We start from the raw sequence: 7,725 nt of genomic DNA, 5'->3' as shown, positions 1-7,725 counted from the left end.
GTGATCATGATTTTATGAACAAGGAATAACTGAGTGGATTACACACATCAGTTATCACAAATTACAGAACAATTTACCAAGTGAATACACCACAGTTCTTTGTTTCCATTGAATAATGTCTTCCAAAACACATTAGAGGAAATTACTTCAGCCTAATCAATTAGAACTCTAGGTTCGGTGAATAGCCTCCTTGAAGCCAGCAACCCGGTATTAAATAAAATCCTTTTTGGTAACGCAAACATTGTATTATATGGTCAAGCGGGGCATTAATAGATATCAGTCACCATTTGCCATCATAATTAGACACTTAAGAAATCTACCAATGTTCCACTTTGTACCAATCTGCATTTTGACATTAAAATAAAAAAATTAAAACTGATTTTGATTATCAGAAAATATATTTTTATTATCAAAAATTGGTATGATTTTCTAACATTGTTAAAATATTTTTTAATATAAGAAATACATTTTTCAATATTGTTAAGTGGTTGTTTGATATTAGTAAAAAAAATTCAATGTAAAAAAATGTGGAATAAATTTATCAATTGTTTGCCATATGCTTTATTCTTTCTGTACGCCTATTCCATATTAAATATTCTCATTTTTAAAGACAACACCGGATTCTGAAATTCGTTAAATTCATGTTAATATATATTTCTTTAATTTCATTGATTTAAAATGTTTGTTATAATTACTTATATTGTAGTCCGCACATTTATACCAAGGTGGTTTTAATATTACCCAAAGGAATGTAGACGGTAAAACTGTTGGAACAGTTACTCTGAAGCGCGAGTTGGATTACGAAATACTTAGTTTTTATCAGTATCTTATCATTGCAACAGTTAGTATATATTTGGAACTCCTGTGCATCAGCCATCACATTTGTCTGTTACATTACACGTATTCTTTCTAAATGTCGAGACATATCAGTAACTCAAATGACTTGCAAAATTGAATAATGTTTTATGCAATATGATTTTTATTCTCATAATAGGAATTGTTAAACATTATGAGCAGCTGCATTTGACAAAGTTTAATAGTCAGGAGATATAAGGTTATTTAGCACGCTCAAACATTACATTAGTAACAATCAACCGGATCTTCATTGCATCAATACATTGATTGATTCGTGCCATTTTCAATAGTATTTTGCTATTTCATGGCGGTCAATATTTATTGGTTGAGGAAGTCAGAGTGACCAGAGAGAAAATTACTAACCATCGGTAGGAAAACTGACAATCCTACAATATAAATAGCTGTTTCTGCTAGGTATATAATTATTTCTGACTGTGGCTATATGATAGTATATTTTGAAGAATGTGAAAAGTATACAAAAGCGCTTAACAAAAAATAATAGGGGAATGTACATATCATATAACTGTTTTGAGTAGTGTCAAATTGTAATTCTTATGCATCAGGTTTTAAAAGAGATACATCTATATACACAAGCTACCGACAGCGATTTCCTTAAAGACTTTAAAACGAATATTTTTGTTTGTCTTGATCCTGAAGTAATAAGAAGATATAATTTCCAATGAGCCAACTGTTTGTTTATCAATACAATTTTAGTCTTGATTTGAGCGTTTTAATCTGTAGCACTTTTTTTTTTTATATCTCCTAGACTTATACGATATGTGTCAACGTGCAAACAAACTACTTTTACACAGTGGTTTGGTATAAATTCACTTTCATTTGATAAACAGAAAGAAAAATGTTTATAGGTCACATTAAAAACATTTAAGGAATGACTGTAATATTTTTTCTGTCTATGAAGAAATAACATCAAAAATGTGGTGCACACTGAATAATCCGCGTAGCGGGTTATTTTAAAGTGTGCACCACATTTTTTATGTTATTTCGAATAGACAGAAAAAATATTACAGTCATTTCTTATAATTTAATTCTAAATTCCATTTTAAACTGGAGTAAACCATGAAAAAACGTTGATGACGTCACGGTCACATGACAAAATTATGTCTATGAGCTGATAAACAAAACAACGTCAGCCAATCAGAAGACGCGTTACATCCAAAATTAAATTATTAACAAATGTGGAATAAAAAATAATATTATTGTAAAGTATCATTATATAAAACATATGATTTAATAGGACAAAGATCCAGATAGACCATTGTCAAGTTATGTTACCTTAGTAATAAAAGTAAAAGATATTCAGGATTCGCCACCATACTTCCAAGGTCTCCCTTATGTTACTGAAATTTACGAGAATGTTAATATAGACAATGTAAGTACTGCAAATTTTATCAAAAATATATCACAATATAATTATTTAACAGTTTTAAGTTAGTCGATATATAGTCACCAAAGAAACAGTGCGATGAAACGAAAAGTCCCTAAACAAAATTAATGGCAAAATAAAAAGCTCAAACACATAAAACGAATATGAAAAACAACTGTCATATTCCTGACTTGGTACAGGCATTTCCTTATGTAGAATATTCTGGATTAAACCTTGCTTCATAGCTAACTGAACCTGTCACGCGAAAAAAAGTCGCATACAATGCTATAATATGGACAACAAAGTGTGAGAAAAACAAACAGACATTATATGTCAAAATGTCAAAAAATAGGGGAACAGCAGTCATCATTGTGTTATAATCTCAATCCATATAAAAAAAAACATCAATGTCAACAAAGAAAAACAAATGGCATGTAGACACTCTAAAACAAAGCACATATGTTTAAAATGATATATATAACTACAAAAAAAATACCATTGCACAATAACACAATTACGGAATGTATAAATACCGAGCCCGCCAAAAGGATATTAGCAAAAATGGACTAAGCAGTAAAGGTAAAAAATCAAAGACAAATACAAAGAACACTATAACACGTAATAAGGATAATAAACGTCAGTACCTAGAGTCTATATTTCAAGACCATCACGTTTTATATGTGAAGTTTATACCGAATATTTATCAACAAGGTCTTGATATCTTCTGATGAACATTTTTAGAAAAAGGACGAGACGTTCTGTGACATAACCCTGGATCATCAGCTTTCTACTCAGACACAAAGTCTGAGTAGCAGCTGCTAGCTTGAGTTCTTGAATACGGAATGAGTTGGGAAATTTATACAGTTATACTTTTACATCCCGTCATTGTGTTATTGTGCTATGGTAAATTGTGAGTTCTTGTCTATTATTTTTGCTTATGGACTTTGTCTATGTGACATTTTGTGTTTCTTTGTTAAAACAGTTATTTGTTTTTAAAGTGATTAGGATTATATTACAATGTTGACCGCTGTACCCCAATTTTTTATTTTTTACGTTTTTTACCTATTATGTCTGTTTGTTTTGCTCACACATTTTTGTCAATTATAATGGAATTCTCTGCAAATGGCATACATGTGAGAGGTTTAGCTAGCTATAAAACCAGGTTTAATCCACAAGGAAAAACACGTGTTAAAAATAGTTTTACGAAATGTTACAAAACTATAAATTGTTACTTTTGCTCTTTCATAACACTATTTCATTTCAGCGTCTTCCGATTCGGGTTCTTGCGATCGATGGAGATATTGGTGTTCCAAATGGTATAAGATATTCGTTTAAATCAGGTATTTCGTACTTCTGTTTTTAAACACGGATTTTTGCATTGCTAAATCAGATGATTTTATTATTTATTTAAAACTTAATGTAAGTAAGAATTATATAAGAAATAATAAAATAAAAAAAAAAAGTCTTACATGTTGAGCAGGCAGTAAATCCTGCAAAACCATTCAATGAGACACGATAGGCTTAAACATGTTAAAAAGGTTATAGTGAAATAATCAAAAGAGGGAAATATTCGCTTACGTCACATACTTTCATGCATAAAGTTTCATATGGTAAACAATCGCAAGGTTTTGAATTTTAATTTACCTCCTCCGTCTTTCAAATCATATTTGAACTTGCGTAATGTTTGTTTAAAATTAAAAGTCGAAAATCTATAGAGATATAAGAGTTTTTGTTATGAAAATTAAAAAAAAAGTTCGTTTATTCCTGTTGCCATACTGAATGTTGATATCAAAACTACATATTTTTTACGTTTAATTTGAAATAAAGATTTTACTCTTAGATGCATGAATTTTTAATTAGCTGTTATTATCTTTGAACTACATGTCAGTAGCTGCTAGTACTCTCAAATCTGTTCTCAGTGGTTATCGTTTTTTGCTTGATATCATATTTGTTTTTCGTTTATAATTTTGTACATAAATTAGGCCGTTAGTTTCTCGTTTGAATTATTTTACATTTGTCATTTCGGGACCTTTATAGCTGACTATATGGTATTGGTTTTAATCATTGTTGAAGCCGTACGGTGACCTATAAATTTTAATTTCTGTGTCATTTGGTCTATTCTGGAGAGTTATCTTATTGGCAATCATACCACATCTTCTTGTTTTTATATTTAGTGTCTCTTTTGTTGTGGGGATGTATAAATACCCTGCCATGTCCGGTTTGTGTTTTTGTTACATGGTTTTCGGCTCTGTATCGATCTGTTGAGCTAAGCCATTTTGAACTATTTTTTATAATATGTTTTTATATCGTGTTTTTTTCCGTTGTTCCATGTTTCGGGGAGATGCGCGTTGGCGCCAGCGAAAAAGTTTAGACCCACCACATTCTGTATGTGCTTGTCCCCAGTCAGGAGTCTGTTTTTAGCGGTTGTCGTTTGTTGTTTTTCTTTCATTGTTTTGTACATAAATCAGGCAGTTGATCATATTGATATATGCATATACAAATGTTTAGCTATTCTGTATGTTGCATCTTCAATTTAATATGTACTAATGTTATCGCTTGTTCTTAATATTTCTAACAATGATATATGTTCCCGTTATCCATCGATATTTATCATTTTGAGTTACAAAATCTTCTCCTTGGTGAATTGTTTTGCTGTTTGTTAAAAATATGTCATTTTTTTCGGGAGACGGATTTATAAAAGTTTTTCAAACTTGTTTCCAAATCCAATTTTTGAATTACATGTGACATTATACTGCTTCATTGTTATCATTTTCATTAATAAATACAGTTTAAACGAAACATTGAAGAGATACATTTGGAAAGAAGGTAACTTTCATCAAATTTTTCTTTTTATATAGAAACATTTTATCATTGACCGGTATTGCTGGACATTCTGTAAATTGGCGAGTACGCATACTAAATAAATCATCATAGATTTCAGAATTTAAATTTTCACGCTAGTGCCGGCTTTGTCTACAGGAGATTTATTACTGACGCTCGAAAAAATGTTTAAAAGGCCAATTAAAGTAGGAAGTCTGGAAGAATTGGGGACCACAAATCCTGAAGAATTTGCACTATACATTTAAGATAATTTATTTCTTGATTGAATTAAGTTATATACATTTTATGCGGGCATTTGTTGAAAAGTTCAAACAAATGAATTGACTTTTTAACAATGACAACATGCAGAAATTATACAAATAAATCAATACATTTCATTGATAAAAAGATTAATAACTCACTAACATTCAATTTGTTTACTAGATTCGAACAGTTGTCACAGTTTGTTTCGTGTTGATCAGAAAACCGGGGCAGTTTATACCAACACAACAAATCTTGATAGAGATGATAAACCTATAAACGATATTGGTATAGATGGGGTATGCAGATTAACACTTGAGGTAAACATCCTAACATGTATCAAAATTTGAATTAAAGCTAATGAACACATTTTAGAGTTCTCGCATAACCTGATCGCAGCTTGATTTTGGTTAGATGTTGAATTCCATACGAATATGTTGACATTTTTCTAGTGTTGAAAACACAGATCCTGTGTTATCAAAATGATTGTGTGGTATTCATCATGTTTATGTTAATCTGTATTCTTACTTTTTAAGCAGTAATTCTTAGGGCATTTTCAGTCCTTCACAGCTACAAAGTAAACATTTAATGTTCTTTGGGAATGTTCTTTTTCTGGATATGAAAGATAGTTATATATAAGTGTAGGTAGAAATATTGTACAAATATGTTATTCAGGAACTTTTAGATAACAATTTCATTTTAGGCTAAAGAGTTAAATTCATCAGGCTTGCCTCAGCATGGGAACGATACCACAACGACGCCTTTTGTGATAACAATATTGGATAAGAACGACAACTTGCCGAAATTTAATTATTCGGTGTATCAGGCCGAAGTAGACGAAAACACCACAAATATTCCATTAAAAGTGTTAAGTTCAGAAGGAATTGTTGTAACTGATATTGATCAGGTAAGACTAAAGGCTAATTCTAATTTTTAGAAAACAACGTTCGTTCAGGCGGTGATCGGTACCACGCGTGTATCTCGTATAAATATAAAAACAGGAAATTGCGGAGTTACGTCTAAGGAACAGGAATTCGATATTCTTGAAAAAAATACACGTCTATTTACTAGTATATGGTTTGTAGTAATACACGTGTCTACACATTATGTCTGCTTCAAATAAATCCGATCCAAAGAAGTTGTGAACGAACGTAAAAGGGATTACAAAGATCATCAACATCGAATTTCCTAAATAAAATAAAAACATTACGATATAGCAAGAGACAATCTTTTTTCATGTGTATTTTGTAGTTGTTAAATAGTCAAATTTTATTTGTAAACTACATTATTGCATTGCTTGCACTGATCAAATGAGTAGCTATGTTCAAGTCTTGAAAATCACCACATGTTAAATTTTCATATATTTAAGTACGTGTTCCCAATGCTTATATAAGAAGATGTGATATGAGTCCAATAAGACAACTCTTCATCCAAGTCACAATTTGTAAAAGAAAACCATCATAGGTAAAAGTACGGATTTCAACACGGAGCCTTGGCTCAAACCGAACAGCAAGTTATAAAGGGTCCCAAAATGACTAGTGAAAAACCATTAAAACAGGAAATCAACGGTCTAATCAATATAAAAAGCGAGAAACGAGAAACACTTATTAACCAGATCAACAAACGACAACCACTGAACATCAGGTTCCTGACTTAGGACAGGTGCAAACAAATGCAGCGGGTTTAAAGGTTTTAATAAGCTTCATTAATGTTTGTCTTATATATTTATTGCTAACAAGAGATCACATTTCGAAATAAATATGAAATTTATCTATTAAAGACCGGAAACAACGAGTTCGACATTTCGGTACAATATCTCAATGGATCAGATTTTGATGGAATAAAACCGGATCCTAAAAGTATAAGAGGAAGCGGAAATATACAATTAAGATTAACAAAAGAGTTTAAGTTTGATTTTGAATTTAACCAAACAGCAGAATACCGGGTTAGTATGTGTACAAACTTCAGTAGTATCTAAATAACTGAATGATAAATTAGACTGGATATCGTTAAAATATAAAGTCTTTTCGGAAAATTATTTATCAATTTGGCAAATAGTAACAGTTTGGTACAGTTACCGCATTTAGAACATATACGGTAAATATATTATACGGCAACGTTTCGATATTATAAATCTATTAGCTTTTCATTTCACATTGTCAGATACATGATACACATCTTACCTTTTCTGGACAAATAAGAGTAGTATTAGTACATTGTCTTTCGATTATTTCTTGTTTCAATAACAATTTCTCTACGTTAACGATTTTGAATTAGTTTTTTTTTTGGTGGGTTCCTAGCTGAATTGACTACTATATCAGGTCGGTCTTTTTAACAGCTTGTTGCAACTGAAAAGGAAAAGTCGAATGCTTTGGCTGATCAAACATGTATTATCAGTATAAAAA

This window comes from Mytilus californianus, unplaced genomic scaffold (assembly GCF_021869535.1).
Source record: "Mytilus californianus isolate M0D057914Y unplaced genomic scaffold, xbMytCali1.0.p SCAF_7, whole genome shotgun sequence".
NCBI classification, from domain to species: Eukaryota; Metazoa; Mollusca; class Bivalvia; order Mytilida; family Mytilidae; genus Mytilus; species Mytilus californianus.
This window is presented reverse-complemented; position numbering follows the sequence as displayed.